Below are 14,352 nucleotides of genomic sequence, written 5' to 3' on the forward strand. Positions count from 1 at the left end.
TGTAGGTGTTTTCCCTTAGCTTCCAACACCTTGAAAATCTGAGCGGTTTCTTTTTACGTGCCCCTTGGACGGGTATTGCCGAGTTGTTTTATATTTTGGTTACCTCCCACATATATGCAAAGGTACAGTGGATCAGCCCAGGAGAGAACAGGATCAGTGGAGGCAGCAAGATGTTTTTGGAGACCGCAAGAAAATATGTTCTTTTCCCCAAGACAGTCAGTGTTCCATTCTGCCCATTAGAGAAGGCGAGCTCTGAATTTCTGAGTAATGGTTGCCAATGTGTTAAACTGTCAGGAAGTGTTTGAGGCTTTCGATTCGGAAGCATCCTGCAATTGCTGCTTCGTTGCCAGAGATATCCAAGCATGTGATGAACATTGTGAAGATTTTCACTTTTGCAAAGCTTTTCAGTTTTGCAAAGCCTGCTCTGAGATTGTGAAACGACATCCCAAGACACGCAACATGAATGCTCTGTACAAGTGTCCCTACTGACCAGTCTGTTTGCCAAACCCCTATGAAACAAAAATGTAAGGACAAAGGCCTGGTGAGCCTGCTGCATGGCAGCTGAAGACCAAACACACTTTTCTGCTGAAGCCAATTCAGAGAGATGACGGTGCGTTGGCCCTGTGTTGCAGAGGGGAATGTCACCACAACTAAATAGTTAAGAAATACCTTTGTTGAGATGCCATGGAAATGTAAAGAATCTGTTGATGGAAGAGGTTGGGGAAAAATGAAATAGTAAACCTCCCTTTTCAGGAATGTCCGTGCAAACTGGGTTCAGAGAAAAATTGCGTTTGACCCTGCCAAGCTGTGCAGACACAAAGCAGTGGAGCGCTGCACAAACGGTCAGATTCTGCCATATTGTGCCGAAGCTTAGGGTGACTCCTACCCAGATAGTGATTGAGAGAGGGGAGTGGGGCAACCTGAGTCAAGTGAGACCACCTTGTGGGCTTGCTTTTCATATACTTATGAAGTCCTGATCTAGTCAAATATACTCCAAGAGTCTCCTTTGCGCAAACCTTGCAAATGATTACCATAGCTCCATTGCATACATGGATCAACAGAATGTCACCCATTCTCCTGCCTTGAAAAGATTGCCTGCTCATTTGGGCTAATTACAAGTTTTGCAGAGCGGTACTGTGGTGTGCAAAGGTTGTCACAGCAGTGAGAAGTGCAGAACAGCGAGTGCCACCATCTTGTTCCAGTACTGTATAGCAAAGTGGAACATGTAATGGTAGGATCCTCAATCATCTCAAACTGCGAAAGAACTCTGTGGCGAAGCACAGGACCCTAGACCTGCAAATCACAGCTTCCCTTTTATTAGAGTATATACTGGTTGGCGATAGTCACTTTACTGTGTTATCCTATGACTCACTGCTACATTGCTAGGTATCACATCACACATTGTCTACTGCTGTCCAGTTTCTGTTGTTCCAGTTTAACGCCACCTGCGTATAGTATACAAAGTATGTCTAGCGTAGACAAGAAAATGAGCTACTAGTGTTGTGGTATGAGATTGCTGAGAACAGCAGATCTAGTCACAATTGGATTGCAACATGGAAATGCACACTTGTTTCTCACAAGTCCAGTTTTTGCTCAGTGCACTGACACAAGAATATGAAGTTGAAAACAGTAATTTTGAAAGACCGGTGTGGTGCATTTTAAAGTAGATATGGTGTTACACCAAACTACAGTTCTTAAATTAAAAAAAGAATAAGTGCTTGGGCCCAAAGTTTTGCTCAGATGCCCGCTTCCAGTGCTATCGAAGGTCGAGTTGCTGAATACCAAGTATGCATAGTCTTGATTCCACCTCATTCCTCTTTAATCCACTACCAGACTCGCCATACTTCTTTTTCTCACACATGCAGGTTCACTTTGATTGTTGCTTTCTACCTTTGTCACTGTTTTTTTGTCTTTTACTTCCTCCCCCACATTAATGGGGGGGGGGGGTTCTCTCTTGCTCTGGATGATTGACTGTTGAAGAAAAATAAGTAGTAGTCTCCAAAAATGAGTGCCGGTGGGCCCCATCTGCAACCACCAGCTCAAATTAAGTACTGCCTTACTTGGTTTCCAAATAAATCATGGGCATTGTGGAAATTAATTTGGCAAACCAGGATATGTAGGTAGTTTAAATAGAGATCCTTCCTTTCTAATAAATACCTAAACGTTGGCCCTTAGAGTAGGGGGTACCTAGTTGTTAACATACAGAACAGTCTACAAGAACCTTGCAGAGAGACTCAGAGTGGGGGAATCATAGGTTACCAGAACAAGGACTTCCAGGCTACTGGCCTGATATCCCTTTAGTATGGCATGATCCTATTTTCCACTACAAAACCTCTCTAGTATGTCTGACCAAGATGCCTGTACAGTCTTCAGGACAACCTGTGATGAGAGTAGCTCACCTGCAAAATATGAAATTACATTCCTTAATAATATTAGGAGAGCATGTTTATGTACATTTCCTTTTGCATTTTTTTAATTGTGTTTTGCTTAGTAAAATTGTTGCTATTTTCTCCTGTTATACCAACAGGTTTGTCCTCAAGTTGTAGAGCCTACTTGCACGATATTCTGTGCACTGTACCTATTCAGCCCTCAGACTAGCTTTTTGTAATCTTTTTGATAATGCAACACGGTTGTAACTCGTGCACAAATCCGGCTGCATTGTGATAAGCCTCGAGTTAGCATGTCATGTGCTTATTAAAATACAAAGAAAAAGGTGAGCCCTACACCAGTGGAACTTCAGTTACTTGACCTGTTCTTTTGGATGCATGCATAGGTATTATTGAGGGCAGTGTGTATCATATAAATGGAAATCGTCATCATAACTGCTCATAGTCAACGGGGACTTTGTCACTTGCTGCAATGGTTCTTTTCCTTCCTCCTCTAGTTTTTCGTTTATCGAAATGGACTCTTTTAGTTCTCCGTCCCTGCTAACCGACTATAGTGTAGCTCAGGGCTCAGTCCTTTCTATTTGGAATTTTCAACCCTTTGTGCATGTAACCTCAAAGACCAATGATATAAGATAGGAATTGCTATCTTCAGTGCATAGGCACTCAACTGTACCTCACAGTTTCAAATGCATCATAGTCTAAGCCTAAAATCCGAATAAATAACACCTTGCATGGCCTCCATCACTTTACACCTAACCTTTACAAAAACTGTCTTTTTTTCCTCACGTCGGAAACGTACGCCCTCTGTTAAAAGCAATGGTTAGAATACTCTCAGAACCCATCACATCACCAACTCCCTGGTCCTGTTATTCAAATCTCTGTGCTACATTAACTAAAATCTAACCTTAAATCATAAGGTCTTCAAAGTGTACAAAACAGCCTAATTTGAACTCCTTTCATCAGGAAAAACGAAGCCCCTGACTTGTGTGCAAGCATTGGTGTTTGCCATTTTGACTGTGGAAATGCTCTTTTGGCATTCCTAAATTGACTGTTGCTCCATCCAGGGTTATCCTCCACACAACTGCTCGCCTTATCAAAGTTAATAAGAAATCAGATCCATTACGTCCTAAGTGAAAGACCTCCGCTGGCTACCGCTAGAAGCCAGTTCAGACGGCATGTATCATTAACAGAGCCCTCCATCTTGGCACCCTATTTTTCTGAAGTGCAGACCTTACCTCTTAAAAATATAGAGGCTTATTTGATAGAACATTGCCTTCTTCTGGGTATTCTTAAAGCAAAAAATCCTAAAGTAGCAAACCATTCCAATAAGACTCTGAAACCTCAAACTGGATGAACTAAAGTCTCAGCCTAACTTACTGCCCTTCCAGGAAAAAGAAAATATGAATTTGTTCAGAATTCACCTCAATAGCTAATTCTGGTTTTCTTTCCCTTCCAGTTCCAGTTTACTACTTGTTGATTTATTACTATTTCACATAGTGCTGCATTACCGCTGTAGCTAGGTCTACTCTATACAAATACCATAAAAGTATTTAAGTAGTGCTATCGTACTTTCAAACCATTGGTTGCTAATTGACCGTTGTAAGTTGCAAATAGTTAGTAATTTTCATTTACCCATTTCAGCTTTTTTATGAAAAATGAACATCTATTTTATTTTCCATCTTAGGGCTGCACCTATAAATATTATTGTAGCGGAATTCTTATTGCTTAGGATAATTCTTAGAATTGCAGGAAATTTAGCTTTCATGATATGCACCCTGCAGTGTCTCCTATAGGCTTTCCAAGTAGTGATTATTGCTTCTATGTTGCTTACCTTATACTAGTAGGTTTCAGGGATCCTAAAGATAAGTGTGGTCTAGACTTGAATATTTTAATTCAGGCAAGCTGATCTAGAAGGAATAGTCCCTCACTTTTTGCTTCGGTAGTTAGAGGCTCATGGTGCCATGGTCAATGATTTTCACCTCTCATGCTATAACTATGCAGATGAAATAGAAATACTCCTTAAACTGGAAAGTCCCAAAGACATTAGAAACTCGCACATTTTCAGTTGCCTCAGAGCTGTTGATCACTAGATAACATTGAGCCATCTCAAATTGAATGCTTCCAAAATGGAAATGCTCCCATGTGACGATTGGAAAATTATGATCCAGTTGCCGCCTCACGATCTGGAAACACTGCATAAAGTATTTAAGGAAGTAACAAACCTTTGACTCATCATGGACGCCAAACTATCGATGAATTCCCAAGTGGACAATTTAGCAAGATCAAGCTTCATTACTATGAAAACTCTCCGAGCCATCTCCCCCCCTCCCCCCCCCTGCCTGGTATTTCTACACAAGGTCCAGGCTCTTGTACTGTCTAAACGTGATTTTCGCCAATGACCTCTACCATAGATCATCTTTATCAACTATAAAAAGACTACAGTGGATTTAGAACTCTGCTGCCAGACTACTCCTACATGTTATACCACAAGGCCGCTTCTCCCCTGCCTTGAGGGCCCTACATTGGTTACCGGTTGCCAGAAGATCCACATTCATGCTGCTTTATATCAACCACAAAGCAATACATGAACAGGACCGCTCTTCATCAGGAGTAGAATAACCAAATACATTCAACAATGGAACCTCTGCTCCAGATTGACACCGCACCTCAGAATCCCACCATACAAGAAAAAAACATTGATGGCACATCCTTCTCTGTTCAAGCAACCAAACTAGGGAACTCATTACCCCCAAACCTAATATCCACTGATAATTGTCTTATCTTCAGAAGACTACTCGATTTAGCTCTTCCCTACATAACCACCATACTCGTACATAAAGGTACAGCATATCCCTGTGTAGATAAACATTTATTTGATTATATGCATGTATCTAGATGTGTTCCTTTGTATAAATGTGTATAATAATTATGTTAATAATCTATTCTTTTGGTCTGCTTAACAAATGTGCATATTATTTATGGGTATGTTATTCTATGCTTAACTTGTATACAAGACACTACATAGTTTTTCATATAAGTTATTTGATTAGATGCTTGTGGTTCTCCTTTTATCACAATTTCTACATTTTTATCAACTTTTATCTACAGTTGCTTCACCATTGAATTATTGAAAGGAAAAATACATAATTGAAGTACAAATTAATTAGCTTAAAGTACTGCAACACTTGAAAGTCTAGCTTATTAAATGTAACCTAAATCTTTATATACGATATATTACCTTCTTTATACATATATACCTTCTATGTACTTCTATATCTATATATTTATTAGTTTACTCCTAAGGTAAAACATTTTTACAATTTGAAACTCTCCAATGCGCCACCCTATATCTCACCCTATACCTCTCTCAATATATCCTCTACTTCCACTTTATGACTCAGCCCAAACCTCATTCTACTACTATGATCTACCAAATAACCCTTTTTAGACTCTTCCTTCCATTATCCCCCCTTACATCATCTCAAACCTCATTTTACTATTCAGATCTCCCAAGCAAGCATTTCTAAACCATTTCCTTATGTATCCTCCCTTAGACTCACATTTTTCTCCCTAATCCACATCTAGAGACTCCCTCCCCCCCCCAACTCCTCCTACTACTATGACCTCCAAATAAACTTTCTTGACACTTTTCTTTTCTATCCCTCCATTATCATTCTTTATCACTGCTCAAATGAACACACATTTTCCTTAAACTAACCCATCACTAATACTTTTTGTGTTCCAGAGTAGCATCATACTTGCCGAAAAGCTCTTAGATACCTCGTCAGGGATAGTAAGCGCTATATAAATGCCAATCGCAATTACAATTTCTCATCAAAATTAGTTTCAGACACAAAGGTTTAGGTTCAGTATTGCTTTTTCTAAGCTTCACTAATTTAGTTAGGCGACTGGACCCTCCAAATAAGGGCATTGGTTTCCAGTTTTCTCAAATCGGCTCCCATTCATGTGGCTGTGTTTCGAATGGATTTCTCCATTTTTTTTACTATGGAGTGTTTTTTGATTGAGACTCCTACAGCATTGTTCTAAATCAAGGTGGAGCTTATGCAGGTTGGGAAGATCCATTGGATGGTTGGTTTGATATCTGCATTTGGGCTGCTGTTTTTGCTGCCTACTTTCTTTCTCCAAAAAGAACTATTGATGGACAGAATGCAGAACAATGTCATACATTCACCCCAGTACAGAGATCTGGGCCTAAATCCATCGTTTTTTTGCTCACCATGCCATTCTAGTTTGGACCCAGCCATATGCAAATCAGTCTTGACCCCGTGCCCTGCATCAAAGGCGTAATGGACTGTGACCCACTGCAGGAATGGAATTTGTGTGAATTGGATGAAGCTCACTTCTAACTCCTCATTGACATTTTAAGACTAGAGGATGTATCCAAATAGTTTCTCCAACCTGGCGATAGTGGATACTCTAATAAAAATGAACATTTGGTGTATTTTCAGATTTGTCAATGAGAGTGAATGGATGTCCTTGTTGGCACATTTAATGAGAAGTAAGTGAATTGAATAAATGTTTTTTTTATTTTTTAGCAGCAGACTAGTGTAGAGCGTAAGCCTATAGCGGGGATATTTGTATTTTCCACTGTAGATGCCAGAGGACATTGTCCAGTGCCTGCCAGTATTTCTACACAGAGCTGATGAGCCACAACTCAGTTGTGCCTAGCTGTATTTGCAAACTGTTATCGAAGGTGTATGAATAAAAAAAGAAAAACAAATCTGTAGGTGATGCATTTGCCAGACCACAGCGCTCTTAAGTTGATTCTTTGTCTGATTATATGGTGTCTGTTGGCTTAGTCATCTATGTAGCTAACTATCTTCGTTGCAAATAATGTTTCTTTGAAGAACTTAGGGTTACAATACCTATTAAACATACCTTCCACCCCTCATCACCTGTCCACGGTCCATTAGCATACTGGCTCCAGGTCAGATTGTTTTCTTCTGCTAACGGACACCAACGTTTGGGCTCGCTGCTCTGGGATCTACGTGATGACACACTGATTCTTCTCAGTTGCAGAATTTCAAAACAATGCTGCTGCTAGAATCTAGCCGTCTGCAATGCTGGGGCCTCAGAACTGGTGATCAGACTGTTACTCATCAATGTATGTACTGCGGCATCTGGCTGCCATCCTCAACTAATCTTGAATCCTTGTTGAGGTCTTGAGAATGCACCTATGGAATCGGTATGGAACTACAACATTCAAGTTCTGCCCTAGGTGTAACACAGAATGCCCCTGAACTGACTATCACATGGACTGTAGCCTCTTTCTCTTCCCAGTATGTATGGAGACTTTTGTGAAGCCTGCCTCACCTTTCACTGCAAAACACATAAGGTACCGGATAGAAAGGAGGTGGGACCATCACAGAATGCAAAAGACAGGCCTCTTTGGAGATGGCTGATGTTTTTGGAGAAGGACAAAGTATGGCCCTCAGGCATTCTGGCGGATCAAACAGGGGAGAGGCCAGTAGCCATCTTCTGAGGCCCTCCTAACGAACATCGAGGAGGAGGTAGACTTCGTCAAACCAGTGGTACAACACATGTTAAGTCAGTGCAGAAGACCAAGCACTTAACTTCATCGCCATCTCTGCATTGATGCACTGTAAGGTCACTCTCTGTGGTGAGAGCATCACAATAGCCCTGAGGCTTTGATAAGCAGCACTCCGACACAAAATCAAAGCGGAAAGAACATCAGTGACTAACACCAAAGCAAACACTAAAGCTCTTTTGGACACCAACATCAGGTCACACAGAGGGTTATATCTTTGAGTAGCTCTGAGGTCATGAATACAATGCAGAAGAAACTCTTCATCCACCCAGACACAGGTAAAATACTTGAATAACCTAGACTCTAGGACTCATCCGGATCCAGGAAAAAATGCTGGTTGACTTCGAGGAGGACCCTTCCACACCACCAAGTCCAAAAAGTGTTAGGGATTTAATCACCATGCCTACACCATTCCCACCCCTGTCTCCACCTCTGTCACCACCTCTGTCACCACTTCCTCCTCCTCCCTCCTACCCCCTTTTTCCCCATCTCCTCCTCCTCCCCCTTCCCCTCTCCTCTCCCTCCTCCTCCTCCTCCTCCCCCTTCCCCTCCCACTCCCCGCCTCCCCCTCCTCCCTCTCCTCCCCCTCCTCCCCACTCCCTCCTCCTGCCCTCCCCCTTCCTCCTCCTCTCCCTTACCCCTCTCCCCACCTCCTCCCCATCCCTCCACCCTTCCCCTCCTCCCTGCCCCTCCTCCCTCACCTCCCCCTCCCTTTCCTCCTCCTCCCCTCTCCCCCACTCTTCTCCTTCCCTCCTCTTCCCCTCTCCCCCACCCTCCTCCTTCCCTCCCCTTACTCCCCCGTCCCCACCTCCTCCTCTTCTCCTTCTCTCCTCCCACCTTCTCCTCTTATGAGGAGCCCTTTAGGCCCTGGGTAGGAGATGATCCATGGGACAACAAAGTTGTAGCTCCCCAAGAGAACCCAAACATTGAGCCCTAACCTACCAGACCATGCAATCGGCGGAGCAAGTAGAGGGGATGAAAACTGACCGAAAAGACCAAGATGCAAAATGGAGCAGTAAGAATAGCAAATATGTAAAAAGGGGCAGTTAAGAGAAACAAAGGATGCAAAAAAGAGCAGTTGGACAGACTGGGTAGATAGAACAGACAGCACAAAGAAAGAGTAGATACCAAGTCTGTGGGCAGAACGGGCACCTAACAGGAAAAGGTACAGGAGACAGATACCAGTCAGGGCAAGAAGAGGTCAAGGTCACACTGAAGCAAAAGAGAGAAGTCTGTGCACCTACTCCTCCGCTTCCTGGGTAAAGAGGTTTGTGCACCGATGGCAACAGGCTTGATGAGACCAATGCCTGCACACCTACGTGGTGCTGGGGTATTCTTCCTGTAGTTTTTGCAAGTGACTCCCAAGCTTCAGGCATGGTAAATATGAAAAAGATGTATCTGTGTCTCTCTCTCTCTGTCTCTCTCTCTGTCTCTCTCTCTCCCTCCCTCCCCCTCTCTCTCTCACTCTCTCACTCCCTCACTCCCTCACTCCCTCACTCACTCTCTCTCTCTCTCTCTCTCTCTCTCTCACTCTCCCTCTCTCCCTCTCTCCCTCTCTCTCTCACTCTCTCACTCTCTCACTCTCTCACTCTCTCACTCTCTCACTCTCTCACTCTCTCACTCTCTCACTCTCTCACTCTCTCACTCTCTCACTCTCTCACTCTCTCACTCTCCCACTCTCCCACTCTCCCACTCTCCTTCACTCTCTCTCTATCCCCATCTAATTCCCTCTTCTCTTTCCCTCTCATTCTCTCTCCCCCCCTCTCTCCCTTTTCTCTTTCCTTTCTCTTTCCCTCTCCCCCCCCATGTGGGACCTGGCATTGGAGAGCCGGAATCAGCTGATGACCGAAAGTAGGATTCTGTGTCTGGCTGAGGACTCTGCATCTACCCACTGCTGAAAAGGCACTGCACACAACACAAGCAATAGAGTGTACAGACTGCCATACCCAAACGCCAATTTGCCAAAGAGACAGAAACAAAAAAAGAGCTATCAAGAAAACATCATGGTTGGTAGCACACATTACGGCGTGTATTGTGCGTGTAAATGACCTTAACTAGTAAACTTCAGAGGTTTGACCGATGTGTGTTTTGAGGGATCCTTTTGGGTCTCCTCAATGACTGCCAAGGGGTCGCAGTGCACCTACACTGCCACCCAAGGTTTTTTAGGTCGAGCCTAGCTGCAGCGCGCATGCGCTGATCGCTCTGCAAGGCATGCGGTAGCAGGGTATGCTGTGGAAGTGCTGTGAAAGCCTTGCCCACTCTCCGCCCATATTTTTCATGGGCTGGTGTCATTGTCCTTGGTAAACGCTGGCTTCAGATTTATTATGAGGCGTGTTAGCCCCTCCTTGTTACCTCCCTGTCTCCTTTTGTGACCTCCCATAACGACTGGACCTTTTACTTGCGGTGTTACACGGTCGGCGTTATGTAGTCGGTGAGCACTATTTTCTTTCATGACTAATGTATGTACGTGCTTATGGAGGTTTGATACTTTTAACAGTATGCTGGTGTTTCAAATCGGAACGGGTCAGCTAATATAAGAAAGCAAAAACAGGTTGAAATTAACTTTTTATGGATGCTTCTCAGGTGCTTGGCTGTCAGGCCCTTCGGGTGGCTAGATGAGAAGTTGTTTGCCTGTATTTTGAGAAAGTTTTTGTTTGGTCGGGCAGGAGATGGTTTGCAGAAGGCCGGTTGATGCCTGTGCGAGGAGGAGGAAAGGGGAGGAGGCAGGTCTGGCGGAGGGAGGGGGCTGGGTGCACACTGCTCATCAGCGGCTCTGCTTCCCCCATCGGTGTCCGGCTGCGGTGCGTGTTGTGCTCACTGGCCAGAGGTGCGCTCACTTTTCCGGCTGCACACGCTGCAAAGAGGAGAGGCGCGCTTACTCCCGGAGGGAGCCCAGGGCAGAGCACAGGGTGGCCACCGGGAGGCCACCAGGAAGCAGTACAGGGCAGCACAGAGGCGACATGGCCACTACCCGGTGCAGCAGCAGTGGGATCTAGTCGTCTTCCACCTCTGGCTTCACCATGGACCCTGGGCTGGAAATCAAGACACACTCTGTGGAGCAGACCCTGGTACCACTTGTATCACAGGTAGGGAGCAGAGAGCGGCCGGAGAGCGGCCGATAAAACCTGGGGTAGTGGCGTGTGGTGAACCAGAGTTGGTTGGAGTAGGGAGCTCCAAACTCCAGGCGGGGGAGAGTCCAGAGGGAGTCCAACCTTCAAAACTACCGTTCCCAGGAGACCCACAGCTGCCCCGTCTGTGTGTTTGCTTTCTGTCACCTCTCCAATTACTATTGCATCCTAACAGGGACTTGAATTCTGCCCCTGACTGACCATTCTTTCCCAATTTCAACTTTCTGGTCGCAAGAGCCCTGGGCTGCTGCACCCTGTCCACCTGACCCACAGCAGTCGAGGGTGCGCAGCGTGCATGGTGGGCGGTGTTTCTTTGGCACATAAAGTGCTGTGGGGGGGAAGTGGGGTGCTCTACAATGAGAGCGAGGGTGAAAGTACAGAAACCTGTGTAATTAAAATTAAATCACTGGTCATCCTACAACACCAGTTCCCCTGCGTTTTCTTTTCTAGTGGCAGACACTACTCGCTGTACTAGTAACAGTAGAACCTAATCTGAACTGCCATGCCAATTGTCATTTAATTGTCCAGAATACACCCATTGCTAATGCGAATGAACTCGCTAAATGCCATGTCACTGACAGTGATCCACCTTTGAACCTTCTTGTTCAGGGGAACGAACCAACTGCACAATGTTACAAACTATGTTTCCCGAAGGTTGGCAACATTGCGGTAAACTTCGTGTGGACCGTGATCGTGCAGGGATTCTGCGCCAGAGCTTTTGGGTGTTTAGTAAACCGGACTCATGTTGGAAGGATTTCATCTTTTGCACACACACAAGGAATAGTGCATTGAAGATGGAGGCGAGCTCTTAAATATATCAACTTCACCATTACTTTTCCTAGCATCTTCCACACAATTTAATGGTAAACTGCAAGGCCCAGAAGCAGCAGGCTGTATTATTAATGAATACAGTGAAAGACTACAGTTGCCACTTTTGGCCAGTTCAGGGTAGGTTGGCTGGCGTAATTTTGTTTCGAGGGGTTGATTTGTCGAGGAGGGGAAAGCATTAAGGCCTCTATGACCCATGTGAACTTATTGGGAGACTCATCAATTTAGATGAAACTCTCTTCTTGTTGGTGCACTGGACCTATAGAGTGGACCAAGGGGCCATTTAGCATGGCGCTCGGGCTCAGCGACTGGCCTAAGATTTAGTCAATGATTAATTTGAACTATTTAACAAGTGTTAGTATTGCGGCTAGGAGTCTAAACAGCTGGCTTGACCAGGGCCTCCATGGATGCCGTGGAATGCTTGCGTTAGGGCACAGTGTTGTAGCCCTTTGACCCCACAACCAAAGCAGTAACAGAGCCTATGCTTTGAAGGGGCCCCAACTGTAAGGGCCCTTGCCCAGCCCAACGGCGCCATGCCATAAGTGTATATGGGGAAGTGTGGCTAGAAAGTAAACCGTGATGTTATTATTAGATTACTTTGGAAGTGACAGTTCATAAACCATGGCAGGGCCCGGCATTTGTTTATTTTATCGAAGTCTTGTCTCTGAGGCAGGGATTGATGGGGGTTAAGTACAGGGTAGACCCATACTCAGTACAAACGTCTGCTCCACAGAGTCTGTGACGACTAAATATATGCAAGCACCCTGTCTTCTCAATTCAAATGTAAACTTGGCTCTTGTGGTTAATATGTAAGCTACTGGACAGGATAATATTGCAGGTGTCTGGTAGCACACTGTGTCTGATCGGAAGGAGGCCGAGCTTCCATATTTGTTGGTCGATGCGTTCCTGGTGTAGACTAGCTCATATTTCCCATGTCAGCTGCACACATTCCAAGACAGTACAACTATTCAGGATTACCAAGATGCACGACTTAATCAATACCAAAAACGCTTCTGCGTTGCAACAGTTTTATGTAAGGGGTTGTCTCTTCCGCTCTCTTGTGTGCTCTCTCATCTTTCGCTGTTCTTCCCCACCAATTTTCTGGCGTGTTCTTCATAGTGGGTATCTCAAAAGCAATGTAATTGGACAAGTTTGCACCCACTTCAGCGCTGCCGCATCCACGTTTAAAAAAAAACAAAAAACATTTTTAGGTCGAGCCTAGCGGCAACGTGCATGTGCTGCTCGCTCTGCGAGGCATGCTGTAGTATAGTATGCTGTGGATGCCTCGCCCACTCTCGGCCCATATTTTTCATTAGCTGGTGTTCTTGTCCTTGCGACACAAAAATAATAGGCATTGTCAATGCCAATAGCTTAAACTTGCGTAAATGCGAGACCTATTACATTGCAAATGCTTGTTTTTTCTATATTCAGGACATGGGGGGGGGGGGGGGGGGAAGCGCTTCATGCCAATCACTGGCCCTTATTTTTAGGTCTCGCTGAGCCCCAGCGCTTGCGCTGGCTCGAAGAGACATTTTGTATGTGGGATTTTCAAAGTGCTGCTGGCTGGCCTAACGCTTGCGTTCACGCGCTCGTGCACGCGCGCAGCCGGCCGCCAGCAGCACTTTGAAAACTCGTGTGCGTCATCGCGATCACTTTCGCTTTCAGAGCGATCGCGATGACGCACACGCACACACAACTCCCGCTTCTCCCCCTTCCCCACCACATTTTGCGTCTCCGGCCGCCTCTAACGCTTGTCTTCCTTCCTTACACACCCCGAGCAGACCCTTCCCTCGGCCTCTTTCAGAGACACAGCTACTTGTTATAAATATGTAACAGTCACTCGCTATCGCCATGGCTTTTAATGTATTTATTTTTTCATAAGGCGCCCGTAACGCTTGTTTTAATGAGTATGCACTTTGTCCCATTTAAAGCACTGGGCCGAACTTCAAAGTATTTCCACTTAATTGGAGCTCAGAGCAAAACGTTTGAAGACCTATAAGGGAGAGCGATGGATGAATTCCTAGGAATATCTCTGATTGGAGCGCTGCTCCTTCTGCCTGTTCCTCGTGTGGCAGAGCTGAGGCGCGCCTCTCCTCTAACGGGCGGGATTACAGTGCTGCAGCCGTCGGCGTTGGTAAATATGGCAGAAATGTGAAAACAGCCCTAACGCGTTTTAGGTGGAAATGAGAAAATAGTACACAACATCAGAGTTAAACTCTTCCATTCCTACGCTGACAGTAACTTATTGTGCTATGGGTGGGGAAACGGTTGGCTACATGGGGTACGAGAACGGCAGAAGTTGCTGTAAATGTGGAGAAAAAAACTCATTCAGTTTACTGGCTGTGGCATTCGTACAAAAAGACAGTTTAGTGGTGCAGTATGTAGCTGCTGCACACCCAACCTCCCATCAGTACGCGGTCTCGGGAGACGTCATCAAATG

At 45.0% G+C, this 14,352-nt stretch overlaps 1 protein-coding gene across 3 annotated transcripts in view; it reads left to right on the top strand.

Annotated features, from left to right (window-relative positions):
* EPN2 (epsin 2) overlaps positions 1 to 14,352 on the top strand; it is a 305,236-nt gene that overhangs the window by 184,257 nt on the left and 106,627 nt on the right. The gene's annotated exons all lie outside the window — the stretch shown is intronic.

This window comes from Triturus cristatus, chromosome 10 (assembly GCF_964204655.1).
Source record: "Triturus cristatus chromosome 10, aTriCri1.1, whole genome shotgun sequence".
In the NCBI taxonomy this organism is placed as follows: domain Eukaryota; kingdom Metazoa; phylum Chordata; class Amphibia; order Caudata; family Salamandridae; genus Triturus; species Triturus cristatus.